The sequence below is a fragment of the Sinocyclocheilus rhinocerous genome, unplaced genomic scaffold (genome assembly GCF_001515625.1).
Source record: "Sinocyclocheilus rhinocerous isolate Xijiao unplaced genomic scaffold, SAMN03320098_v1.1 scaffold2815, whole genome shotgun sequence".
Taxonomy (NCBI): domain Eukaryota; kingdom Metazoa; phylum Chordata; class Actinopteri; order Cypriniformes; family Cyprinidae; genus Sinocyclocheilus; species Sinocyclocheilus rhinocerous.
In genome coordinates this window covers 11,327-26,275 of record NW_015634484.1, presented here as the reverse complement: position 1 = coordinate 26,275, position 14,949 = coordinate 11,327, and positions in this window count along the sequence as shown.

The following is a 14,949-nucleotide window of genomic DNA, read 5'->3' as shown; positions in this document are numbered from 1 at the left end:
GATGATGATGATGATGATGATGATAAGAATAATACTAATTTCTTTTCTCCACAAATCCAAAAACATGGATGTTAACAAATCCATCATTAACAAATAGACACAAAAAATCAATTAACCTCAAAACTGTTTTGACTTACTAAATCTCTCAAATGTTGATATTCAGATGAAATGACAAAATTAAAAATAGCATAGCCATTCATCGGAATTGTTGAGATATTGTCCCATCTATAGTCAATGGTATCCTGCTGTCACATGTATCATTGATGATTCATATTAAATGAATTGTTTCGTCTCTGGATGTTGATTGGTCAGTACAGTATTCCTGTCTCACTGGAATACATGGTTCAATTAAACAAAACATCCATTCACCGAGCTACTGTACTGCACAACTCTTACCCTTAGTTTGCATGTCAGAGGCCTTCTAGCACTGAGATTGATCTCAGCCACTTTGACTCCAAGACCTCACATTGTTCAAATTATTGTTCATAGAATTTATTATTATCAGACATGTTTAAATCTTGAGGGTTTGAATGCTTGAAAGTAAAGAATTTAAGACATGAATATTCGTATTTATAAAACACTTCCTGTCCTTGATTTTGAGTGACTGACCACGTTCAAAGCCGTTGTAAATTACTGCAGAAACATACAACTGTGACCTCATTATTATCAGTATTACTGATGGTATCAGACCATCAGTATTACTGCATCACTGCGCCTGTGTGTTGCTTGACAACCATTCTGCTATCAGTATCCACCTTTTTTTCCTATGCCCCATGACACTTTGCACAAATTATGGAAGTAAACCACTGATCTATATAATGACTGGATTGCTCAATGAACTTTGGTGATAACTAAGTGAATATTTAAATACTATAATACTGATTTCTTGCTACAAATAACATCAAAAGTGCAAAAAGTTGGTCAGAAACATACATTTACACACAAACTGACCACCAACCGCAACTTTCAGACACCATCTTTATTTTTTTTTAGCTCAACCATCACGGAATGGAACACACATGACTGTGGGATATCAAAGGCAGCGAAGGATACATCTACTATGCTGCCTTCAAAAATCGATCAGATGAAGGTATCTCAGGAGACAGGAAGTGAAACTGACATTGGATTCGGACATTTCTTCATGCCTTCCTACAATGAAATCTGTCCTCCAATGGCAGCATTTTCCAGCTTTCGGATGCAGCCATTGACTGACAGCCAAAACCTGACCTAAAATCTCCCGATTTGAATCGTATCAGTCACACAGGATTAGTTTAAAAGATATGTGCATGTAAATTAATTTTTACTTCAGATGTTAACTGCAATGTTTATGGTCTTTTTGGGCAGGATAAGCGATAGGCCTATATTGAAATCATTTAGGTGGGTGTGTCTGCTGCGCACTTGCTGACACGGGTACAACACAAAATATATTTCTTCATGTACGTAATTATGAAGGAACTATTAAACATGAACATATATATGGTATTAGTATCAGAAATTCTATGTTGGCATTAGAGTGGGCTACTGCTGTGTGGAGAGCGGATGGTTCAGCATTTCCCTCCTTCAATGTGTTTAAATAAGTGCTTCAAACATCCCGCGGGGGGCAAAAGCACTGGTGAGCAACTTCTCATTTTGAGTCAAGGAAGAAAGACGGCAGCAGATTATGCTCTAACCTTCCGAACACTCTCAGCACAAATGGACTGGGCTGAGGATTCTTTTTAAAATTGATGTTCAGGAAAGGATTAAGTCTGGAGCTTCAGTCAGAGCTGGCATGTCGTAACGAGGGCCGAACTTTGAACAAATTTATTGAATTATCCATTTAGACAGATAACTTAAATTGATCACGACGTCCTGGTCGTCCTCTAGTCAATGATACCTCAGCTTCTGCGTCTAATATTGAACCAGTGCAACTCGGTTTTACTCACTTGACACCGGAGGAGCGAGAACGACGATTACAGCACCATCTGTGCATGTACTGCGGAAAAGCCGGCCATCTCAAGACCTCATGCCCCATTCATCCTTCCAACCCAAATGCTAGATCGGTGAGTTCCTGTCTTCATTCCATTAAATCCATCACAAGTCTCAGAATTCCCATAACTCTTACAGTCGAGGATAGAGTGATTTCAACATCTGCCTTGTTATATTCAGGAGCTGCTGGTAATTTAATCTCTGCTGAATTCGCTCAACAACATGATTAAATCTAACCTATTGTGACTCTCGTTTGGCAGTGAAGGCGTTAAGACGGTCGACCCTTGGAAGGGGGAAAATTGCCCACCTCATGGAGGAGATTCACATGCAAGTAGGAGCATTACACCACTAGACCATCATATTCTACGTCATTCATTCACCCAATAATCCGTTAATCCTTGGTTTACCATGGTTATGCAGTCAACATCTCCTGGAAGGACGGACAAATCATTCATTTGGACTATTCCTGTCATGATCGCTGTTTAACTTAAATTTCACCATTACCATTATGATCCATTGTTTTTACTGAACAGAACCCAGTCATTCCAAATCTACCCGCCGAATATTCTGACCTCACCGAGGCATTCAGCAAAGCCAAGGCTTCTCAATTACCACCTCATCGCTCTAGTGACTGTTCAATCGAACTACTTCCAGGTACTACACCCCCTAATGGTAGAATCTTCCCTTTATCTCAGCCTGAATCCGAATCCATGAAAGCTTACGTTGAGGAGGAATTAACCAAAGGTTTTATCAGACCCTCACCTTCACCTGCATCAGCCGGATCCTTATTTGTTAAAAAAAAAAAAGAAGGAGGTCTCCGACCGGGTATTGACTGCCGCGGACTCAACGACATAACCGTCAAGTTCAGATACCCCCTACCTCTAGTTCCTGCCACCCTTGAAAAGCTCCGTCAGGCCAAGCATTTCACTAAGTTAGACTTACGCAGTGCATATAATCTGATCCGAATCAAAGAGGATGACAATGGAAGACTGCATTCTCCACCTCCACAGGCCACTATGAATATTTGGTTATGCCGTGTGGCCTTTACAAAGGTCCCTCAGTGTTTCAGTCTTTCATCAACGATTGTTGATTGTAATTGTATACATCGATGACATTTTGATCTACTCTAACTCACTGGAGGAACACATTCAACACGTGAGATCTGTTCTAAAACGACTCATCCAATACCAGTTATATGCCAAAGCCGAAAAATGTGAGTTTCATCAGACTTTAACCTCATTCCTAGGCTACATCATCAGTCAGGAGGGCGTTGCGATGGAAGAAAGCAAGGTTAAGGTGGTGCTAGAGTGGCCCCTTCCTCAGACTGTCAAAGAATTACAGCGATTCCTGGGGTTCGCCAACTTCTACAGAAGGTTCATTAGGAATTTCAGTACAGTCGCTGCCCCTCTAACTGCCATGACAAAACGCTCTGCCTCTCGTCTCACCTGGACCTCTGAAGCACACAACTAGCTTTTCGGGAACTCAAGTCAAGGTTCACATCCGCACCAATCCTCCACCATCCAGATCCCAATATCCCGTTTATCGTGGAGGTAGATGCTTCTAGCACGGGCATCGGAGCAATCCTCTCCCAATGCCACGGTGATCCAGCCAAAATGTTCCCATGTGCCTATTATTCCGATGAATTACGATGTGGGCAATCGCGAACTTCTAGCCATGAAGGCAGCTATGGAGGAATGGCGTCATTGGCTGGAGGGAGCCCAGCATCCTTTCACTGTTCTGACAGACCATAAGAACCTGGAATATTGGCACTCCGCCAAACAACTGAACCCCAGGCAGGCAAGGTGGGCAATGTTCTTTACGAGGTTCAACTTCACAGTCACTTATCGACCAGGCACAAAGAATACCAAAGCTGATGCATTATCCAGACAGACAGATCAAATTAATTACCCAGAGACTGAGGAAACATTATTCCAGAGACTTTGCTCGTCGCACCTGATCAGTGGGACATTATGACTGAAATTGATCAGATTAACAGGCAGAATCCTCCTCCATCGAATTGTCCACCTGAGCTAACTTATGTTCCTAACCACTTCAGGAAAAGCTCCTGCGTCAAGTGCACACGTCACCCAGCTCCAGTCACCCTGGTTTAAATGCCACCATCCAGCTCCTTAAGAACCGATTCTGGTGGCCTGCTATGTCCACAGACACCATCACCTTTGTAAACGCCTGTGTCACCTGTAATACATCCAAGTCTCCACGACAACTACCGCAGGTCTGCTCCATCCACTACCTATCCCTCAACGTCTTTGGTCTCATATCGCCATTTACTTCATCACCAATCTCCCCATTTCTCAAGGTAACACCACGATATTAACTCTAATTGATCAATTCTCCAAATCCTGTCGCCTAATACCTTTGCCAATGCTCCCCACAGCATTTGAAACAGCAGAAATCTTGTGCAATTATGTCTTCTGCTTCTATGGTCTTCCAGAGAATATTGTATCAGACCGAGGACCCCAATTCACATCCCGAGTCTGGTTTTCATTCTTCAGACATCTCAATATCAATATCAGTCTAACTTCCGTTTACCACCCTCAATCCAATGGGCAGACAGAATGCCTGAATAAAGAACTAACCTGATTCCTGAGAACCTACTGTCAGCAAAATCACACAGACTGGAGCATATACCTCATGTGGGCGGAATACGCTCAAAACTCACTTCAGAAACCAGCAACTGGCTTAACTCTTTTCCGAATGGCTTCAACAGAGTGAGGAAACGTGGAACCGGACTCACAAATGAGACTCTTCTGAGTAATTTGCGCGTAAAACAGACCTTCCTGAAAACTCTCCTCCGGATTCACAAACGCTTCGTAAACTTCCGATTTGATAGTTAAACATGCGTATGTTAATGATTTCCAATGATTCGTAAATAGGGCACTCGTGCACACTCATTCACAATTACCATAACCCCCGCCTATGAATTACAGCTACACAAATTGCGTGTCCAGGAACGCAGTGGAATATTCTGGTCTACTTTCTCAGGTTTGGCTCCAGTATATTGCATAAATGCAAAAAAGACTAATAGGCCATATGCCTAACAATAAATATTCAATAACGTGTGTCCACCAAAGCGTTTTTAGCCAGCTGAAAAATGTCAGGCGCTCTTCTGAAAACGGCCAGCTGGTGGTGCTGGAGGACGCTTTCGTGGCACAGCGTTTTTCCAGCTGAGACGCTTTGATTGTTATAATTTGGAATATCCACGGCAGTAACGCATTACTAGTATCTCATTTTGAAGAATATTACTGAATATAAAAATGCAGTAATCAGCAATGTTAACTTCTCTATTGTTGTTCAGTTATAGTACAAGTAGTATGATTGGTCGGTGTAGCCTCGTATTTGTCCCGCCCCTCCTCCATTGAACTTGTAAAATATTATGATGGCAGTGCATCAAAATTCAGTGTCATCAGTTTGCCAAAAAGAACACAGAACGTTTTACGCACCATTTACACATGGTAGGGAGCAGGTGTAAATTTCTTTGGTACCAACTAACATTTTGAAAATACGAACACTTTCATGAATCCGAATATTTACGTCAGAACAACTTTACGAACGATTTACACAAAAATTTGTTCCGCTCGTGTTTCATGAATGAGGCCCATTGTCTGATTTTGATGAAACTTTAGTGGTTTGTTCGTTGTATGATGTCGATCAAATAGATGTGACTATTATGAGTCAAAGGTATAGCGCCACCAACTGGCAGCAGGAATTGTGTCCTTTTCAAAGTGCTTTGAATTCAGCATCTTATTTTTACTTGATTTGCTTCAAACTTCATCAGAATAATGACAAAACACAGTCGATGTAAAACTGTAAAGGGATTATTGATTTTTAAAATACTGTTGCCATGGTAACATGTCAAACTTTAATATTTTTTATGATGATTTTGAGGCAGATAACATGCTTAGAATTTCATGAAACTCAACACACATATCAGTATTAATGATAGATAGACACTGGCAAAAGCTCATAAATGGGAGTGGAGGAGGCACTCTATAGCGCCATCTTTTGTCAAAAGTTTTTCCTACAGTCACCAAACTCACTTTCTAATTTACAGTCATTAGCTACGACCAACAGGAAGTTGGCTATTTTTGTTTGAATGTGGATTTTTTTGAAAAATCAGGCTGTAAATTAATATATACTCCTCCAAGAAGAAACTAGTTCACACCAAACTTTGTGAACATGATGCCAATATACTGAAGATGTTAAATTGCGAACGGATTTAGGATATCTCGAACGGTGTGGTGATTGTGATTTATTAAAATGTAACAGTAAAAAAAGATAGCAATAATTTTCTAGTATATTTAAAGTGTAGCTTCCAAACACTTAAAAAAAAAAAAAAAAAAACGTACATACAGAGAACAAGTCTTTCTGAGGAAATATGATTAATTTAATGAATTTACAATACACTATGGATAGCATAAAATTAAAAAAACTATCAGACATCTGATGTAACTCTGCCTCTGTGTGTGAGGGTGGGTGGGTGGTTGAGAGAGAGAGAGAGAGAGAGAGAGAGAGAGACTTTTAAACATCTCTTTAAATCACTAGAAAAAAAATCTATCAGTATTTATTTATTTATTTTTTTTGCATTACAGCTTAAGAAATCTCTTTGGCCTTATCCTTTTCTGTCAGTTTTATGGACAAAAAAAATCCTAGAACCAGTTAATTTGTAGGGCACTGATAACATAATTTGATATAATTAGGTGAATAATTATGTTAATTACAACATAAAAACATCTAAAGATACATACACATGGTCTTATAAATTTTTGCGCTGTAAATAATAATTTGACACTAATTTGATACTGACCTATGACATCCTGTGACATGACATTCATCTGAATTTACATAATCTCATGGATGTAACAATAAAACAGTTCAGCTCACAGATGACGACTAAGCTGTAATGCAGGCAAAAATATTTCACAAATGCTTATAGATCAATAAAATCGTTAAAAAATGCTTATGAATTTATACTATTTTATAATGTTCTCATTTGTTAACATTAGTAAATGCATTAACTAACATGAACTAACAATGAAAAATATATTTTCACAGCATTTAATGTTTGTTGATGTTACTTAATCAAAATGTTCATGTTAATTCATAGTGCATTAATTAATGTTAACAGATAAAACTTAAAATTTTAATAATGTTTTAATTTAGAACTTAATATTAACTGACATTTATAAATGCTATATAATAAATGGTAACATGCTCAGGGGCCACCAAAAAATAAAAACTATCACACATTACAGGTCACAGGTGAAGACTGTAATACCAAGGATGACCACGTGATGGAGTCATAGGATTAAAAATCTTTTAAAAATAATGCATAGAATCAGTTGATATGTACTGTACTGTCAGTATACGTTTACATAATTATTGTAGAAATGCTTATAGTGCATTAAAATAATTATTTTTTTAATCTTTAAAAGAAAAATCATTAAAAGTTTTATATATCCTTCCCTCTCTCACTGATAGGATAAGAAATATTTTAAGTCTCACCCTTTACTGCTCAGCTCAATTAATTAGAGTAAGAAACAAATACATGAATGTCACCCTACTAAAGCTAAACTTTCCTTGTAATGACTTGCAATGAGAAGCGTTTCTAAACCTGTTGTCCAACAAAAGAGAACACTATAACGTTTTTACTCCACAACTGCAACCTTTTGTGATCTGATGTGGCTTCTTGTCACAGAATGAGGCAGAAAATATGTTCTATACTGTAAAACATATGGTAAAAAGACTATGTCGATTAGCAATGGATTATAAATGTACTTAATTATGATGAAAATACCAAAGATGGCTTGAATAACACAGATAAACTATACAGTCGCAGTTGAGTGTTTATTGTCTTTGTTTATTCATTCAAAACGTTTATATCTTCTGTTTACTCAGTTACAGGATAGCAATGTCTTTGTCCATATTAGCAAAGAGTATGGGGATTTCCTGAGTCCTATTCCTTCTGTGATGCACATGTGGAGTTTCTGCGCGAGGGCGCCCTCTGGCGTCCAGTATAAATGAAACAGACATTAAAAATGTTTATAGTGCTCAATAATGGCCAATCCATCCTATTTTGGATATTTATTTATTTTTATTTATTATTTTTTTTAAGTATCGGTTCAGGCACCATTTAGGCACCGGTACCGTTTTAAAAGTATCGATTTGGCACCGGTATTGTAAAAAACCCAAACGATACCCAACCTTACTTTTCAGACTGATGAGCTTTGTAAAAATCGGCACGTTTCAGAAAGGCGGGGCATAGAGGAGAAACAATAATGTACAGTATGTGGAAAATAATGTGTTTTTTTTTACCTTAAACCTCATAAACACATTTCATTACACCAAATACACAAAATAATGTTATTTTTAGCAACATCATATGACCCCTTTAATAAATGGTATATAATTATTGTTCATGTTAACTAATAGTTAAATAATATAGTTTTTTAACATTGGTTAATTCACAACTAACATAAACTAAGTATGAACAATATATTTTTACTTTATTTATTTGTGTTAGTAAAAAATTGTTCATGTTAGTTCACTGGAAAGTAAATCGTTAAAAAATGCTTATAAATCATTAAAGGTTTTGGTAACACTTTATAATAAGGTCTCATTTGTTAACATTAGTAAATGCATTAACTAACATGAACTAACAATGAACAATATATTTTCACAGCATTTATTAATGTTTGTTGATGTTAGTTAATCAAAATGTTTATGTTAATTCACTATTGTTGTGTGTGTGTGTGGGGGGGGGGTTCACAGTCTTGATGGTTTGGATTAACCCTTTCATTGCTGTATCCCTCAAATCCAAACTGCTAGAGGGTTACTGTAAATGTTTTGCTGATGCCACTGGGGTGGCGTTTGCACTGATGGCTTGGACCCGCCATAGCTGCTTGCAGCTATTTTTTGGATTGTGTTACTCGGCTGCCTGCCCCGATCTTGTGCCTGTTATCTGGACTCTGACTGTTTGCTGCCTGCCCTGACCACTGCCTGTTCTTGTCAAGTCAAGTTAAGTCACCTTTATTTATATAGCGCTTTTAACAATACAGATTGTGTCAAAGCAACTTTACAGTATTAAATAGGAAAATAGTGTGTCAATAATGCAAAATGACAATAGTAAACACTCAATTTTCACTTGTTTATGCTCTTGTCTCACCCATAAAGCTGCTTAGTACTGTATTATTTAAATCTGTTGTTAATAAAGCTGCAGATGGTTCCTCACTCCGCTGACTCATCATTACAATTATATTCTATGGGTTTAATGAATTTGCAGACAATGTAGTTATATGTAACTGTCATATAACTGTATTTTCACTGTCTTAGAGGAGAGTGCCAAGTGTAGCTAATAAAGTGGGTTTTCATGAAAAAAAAATCTAACTAAAATCAGAACTGAAAACAAACTCTGGATGAAAAAAAAAAAACTCCCAATAAATGTCCAAACAGCAATTATATCACAGCATTTATTGTATTATATCTTGTGCATCATTTAGCCTACATTTAGCATTTGATGTTGTAAAAACTCCAACTTGCAAATTGTTAATTCAGTTTAAAATTTTGAGTCAAGTGGACACATTTTTTTAGCAAAATGTTGAGTTTACACATAAAAAAAAGTTAACTGAATTGTTCTATTTTGTTAAACAAGAAAGTTGAGACAACTTAATATTTCAATTTCTCATTTGAGCGGTTGACGTCACATCAATGAGCATGCGCAATGTATGCAATGGGTATGCACACAATTATGTTCATAAACTACTGTAAATACCCATACAGCTGTTCGTAAAGGTTGATGTACATTCCTAGTGTCCAGACTGACTTACTACAGGTGAGATTTTGCCGATATCTACCTTCCTGTACATACAGTACACAAATATTTTTATGAAAAAATTGCTTTAATTCACCAAAAGTTTATTTTTTTCAAATTCCAAGGCTGTAGTATGTTTGTAGTTACAATACTGACTTACTACAATTATGTCAATATTTCTCTTACTGTATATACAGTACACAATTATTCTTAGAAAAACATTACTGAAATTCACCAAAAGGTTTTTTTTCTTGTTCCAAAGGTTGTTGTACCTTCCTAGTGGCCAGACTGACTTACTACATGGGAAAGTTTGCCAGTATCACCCTTACTGTACATACAGTACATAATTATTCTTAGAAAACAATTACTGTAATTCACCAAAAGGGTTTTTTTCTTGTTCCAAAGGTTGTTGCACCTTCCTAGTGGCCAGACTGACTTACTACATGTGAAATTTTGCCAATATCATGCTTACTGTACATACAGTACATAATTATTCTTAGAAAAATGTACTAAAATTGACCAATTTTTTTTTTTTCATGTTCCAAAGGTTGTAGTACATTCTTAGTGGCCAGACTGACTTACTACAGGTGAAATTTTGCCAATATTGACATTACTGTATATACAGTGCATAAATAATATATATTTTTAATTATTGTAATTCACCAAAAGGGTTTCTTTCATGTTCCAAAGGTTGTAGTACATTACTTGTGGCCAGACTGACTTACTACATGTCAAATTTTGACAATATCTCCCTTACTGTATGTACAGTACACATTTTTATGAAAAAAATACTGTAATTAACCAAAAGGGTTTTTTCATGTTCCAAAGATTGTAGTGCATTCCTAGTGGCCAAACTGACTTACTACAGGTCAAATTTTGACAATATCTCCCTTACTGTATGTACAGTACACATTTTTATCAAAAATACTGTAATTCACCAAAAGGTTTTCTTTTCATGTTCCAAAGGCTGTAGTACATCTGTAGTTACAAGACTGACTTACTACAGGTGAACTTTTGCCAATATCTTCCTTAATGTATGTACAGTACACAAATAATTTTATGAAAAAAATACCGTAATTCACCAAAAGGGTTTTTTCATGTTTAAAAGGTTGTAGTACATTCCTAGTAGCCAGACTGACTTACTACAGGTGAAATTTTGCCAATATCGCTATTACTGTATGTACAGTACACAACTACTTTCTTGAAAAAATACTGTAATTCAACAAAATGTTTTTTTTAATGTTCCAAAGGTTGTAGTACATTTGTATTTACAACACTGACTTACTACAGGTGAAACTCTGCCAATATCTCCCTTACTGTACATACAGTACATAATAATTCTTAGAAAAAAGTACTAAAATTCACAAAAAGTTTTTTTTTCTCCCATGTTCCAAAGGTTGTAGTACATACCTAGTGGCTAGACTGACTTACTACATTTCAGATTTTGCCGATATCTTCCTTACTGTATGTACAGTACACAAATATTTTCATGGAAAAAACGCTGTAATTCCCCAAAAGGGTTTTTTCATGTCCCAAATGTTGTAGTACATTCCTAGTCACCAGACTGACTTACTACTAGGGGTTGAACGACTTCTGATTTTTTGAAGTCGACTTTTATGTGATGAAAGTCGAGTCGAAGTCGACTAGTCGCTGATGACGTCATTAATGAACAAATAAGTCTGGAGCTGTGACAAACACCTTGTACACAGCTATGGCATATGACACAGCAATGCCCACATGGCTATTGCTCCTGTAACAGCTTTTTTATCAGTTCTTTTGTCTTTAGGTTGTTATATTTCTCACAGATTTCTGCTCATTCTAAATCAGATACAGATAAAGTAGCACAGTAAAGATTACATTAATATGAATGCATTAGTGAGAGCGATTGTGTGTGTGAATTAATTCTACCTGGCAGCGTCTCTCTACTAGTACCGTGATTTGTGTGAGTGTGTGTGTGTGTGTGTGTTCACATAGCTAATGTGACAAAAGTCACCAAGTGTCATCTCATTCCGATGAAGCCACGATTTTTAAAATTTCGAAATATATGCTTGAACTTTTCAGTTTCAAAGCTATTTTATTGAGAAATCACAGAACAGTGTTGACAATACATTTCCGCGCTGAATGATTCTATGCACGTGATGTACGCGCTACTGTCTGTAGCCTATGTGTGTGCGTTACAGTGCAGCAGCGCATTAGAATAGAACGGCGATTAATTTACCGGTACAATAAGCTGTTTAAAACGTACATTCTCCCATTCAATTTCGAGCATCCAGTAATATAATCACACATGTCTTGTGGAGCGCTTTCAGAGTATGCATTTATTTGTCATTTGAACTGTTTGGAAACGGAGCGTAAATGTGGAAGTCCTTCAAAGATTTCTTATCCTGTTGCGCCCTCTATAGGACCAGCGACTAGTCGACGTCAAGCTTAAAGCGTCATGGCAGAGCATTGAAGTCGACTAGTCGGTGCAACCCCTACTTACTACAGGTGAAAGTTTGCCAATATCTCCCTTACTGTACATACAGTAATACTTTTTCTTAGAAAAAATACTGTAATTCAGAGAAAGGTTTATTTTCCTGTTCCAAAGGTTGTAGTACGTTTGTAGTTACAAAACTGTCTTACTACAGGTGCAATTTTGACAATATATCCCTTACTGTACATACAGTACACAATTATTATTAGAAAAAAATACTGTAATTTACTAAAAGAGTTTTTCCATGTTCCAAAGGTTGTAGTGCATTCCTAATGGTCAGACTGACTTACTACAGCTGAGATTTTGCTGTTGTGTCCCTTACTGTACGTACAGTACACAAATATGTTTTTTTATGAAAAAAATACTGTAATCTACCAAAAGGGTTCTTTCATGTTCCAAAGGCTGTAGTACGTTTGTAGTTACAAGACTGACTTACTACAGGTGAAAGTTTGCCAATATCTACCTTACTGTACATACAGTATATAATTATTATTAAAAAATTACAACAATTCACCAAAAAGTTTTTTTTTTCATGTTCCAAAGGTCGTAGTATATTCCTATTTGCTAGACTAACGTAATACAGGTGAGATTTTGCCAATATCTCTTATTGTATATACAGTACATAATTATTCTTAAAAAAAACCTTTGGTGAATTTCAGTAATTTTTTTCTATGTTCCAAAGGTTGCAGTACATTCGTAGTGACCAGACTGACTTACTACAGGTGAAAATTTGACAATAACACCCTATACTGTATACTATCTATTGGCCACTCTACTAAATTATTTTTGGTAAATATATTAGGCATAAGTATGTATTGGAACTGCTGTTGCTTCTACAACACATTTCTTTCATTGATTCAGAAACAATACGCAAAATATGTTTTCTTTTTATTATAATAACTTAATCACATTCTCACCATTATAAGTAACACCCTTTTCAAGTCTTTTTTTTTTAAGTACAAAATTACACATCTATATTCACAAAGTTTAGGCAACCTTTCAAATATCGGTATTGTAACACATTACAAATATTTAAGTGGACTTTTTTTCCACTAGTCACACATTGAGCAATACCACTGGGCATCCTGACCAAGTATAATGTCCGGAGATAGTCCAAGACAGCATGCATGAAACCATCTTTGGCACTGTTCACATTGTATCTTCAAACGTAGACAGAAATGTACCATTAAAAAGTAAACACATGCACAGTTGTATTGCTAGTACATGTTTAATCACATTTTAGTTTAATATACATACCCCAAAGAGTGTTGATGTTGGATTTTGCTTCCTTCCATCCACAGTACGAACAGTACTCCTCCTTGGATTCTACAGCAGATTATATATATTTGTTTGTTTGTTTGCTTATTTATTTATTTATTTTATTTATTCATGCATGCATGTATGTATGCATATATGTTTAACCATAAGTTGCAGAATGTACTAAACTCTTATTTAGCCCTCTTATTCTTAGACTAATACAGTTCAATAAGTCTTTTGGAATATTCCAATAGATATTCTTTTGAATTACTGGATGCTTGTTATATTACCTGATCCATGAAGAATCCGTCTCAGTTTCTTGATGTTATCTTGATTGGGATCGATGTCGAAAGCAACAAGGATTGCTGGAAATTTTTCAATCACCTCTCTTGCCATCTTAAAAGAAGCAAATGTTAAATGCAAAATTTGCAACTTTGGTGTACCAGGTTAAATATACCTTGTAACTGTTTGGGGGGGAAAGTTTCATATTGTCTGTAGAAAAAAAAATCATTTATATGTCATCTTGACAATGCTGCTAGTATAAAAAATAATTTCTTATTATTAATAAATTCTTCATAAATGCATTTACAAAACAATAAAAATCACCTGCATTACAAACACCCCAGAACTTGTTGCATTTTGCTGCACTGTGGACAATGGTGCTTGGTCTCCATATTATATTTAACCAGTCTTTTTTGCCTTGTAAATTGAATCATGTCTTGAAATATTGTCTAAAAGGAAAACATTTTTTTTTAAGGAAAAAGGGAAATAAATGTGTCATATGAGGAAACATGATGTTTTTGTCTCATTTATCTTACCAAAAACGAGTGGCTGCTAGTTTTGAGTCCTTGAGGTCATTCGAGACATCAGCGGGGTCAACAACAAATATTTGCTCTGACATGGCATGAAGGAACGTCTCGGTTACGTAATTAACCCTCGTTCCCTGAAGGAGGGAATGGAGACGTTACGTCAGTCGTGACTGACGAATTGGGATCTCGCCCGAGAGCCCAATCACCTTCGAGTGTTAACGGGAACGCTACGGAAGCCACATCCTGCGTATAAGAGGTATCATGTGGAGGTACACATATGGACTGGCCATAGGGCAGTACTACATATGGGAGTCCCTGCGGTAGAATCAGCCCGCCTGGGGTGAGACGACTACGCAGCAGAGATGGCAGAGAACGTCTGCCAGGGAAAGACACGGGCTTACCGTGAGGGCAGCCGTACTGTGGAAGAATACACATGTGGGATCACCCGAAGGGGGAATCACTACACACGGGCACCTAGCCCAGCACAAGGGCTGACCTTGGGCATGCACACGAGTGCTGGACCTGGCGTCTGGCGCTCCGCCACGCCTGACCGCCGAGGGTGCGGGAGGAACTCCACCAGGGATCACCATGGGAAACTGAACTGAGCAGCAAAAAAG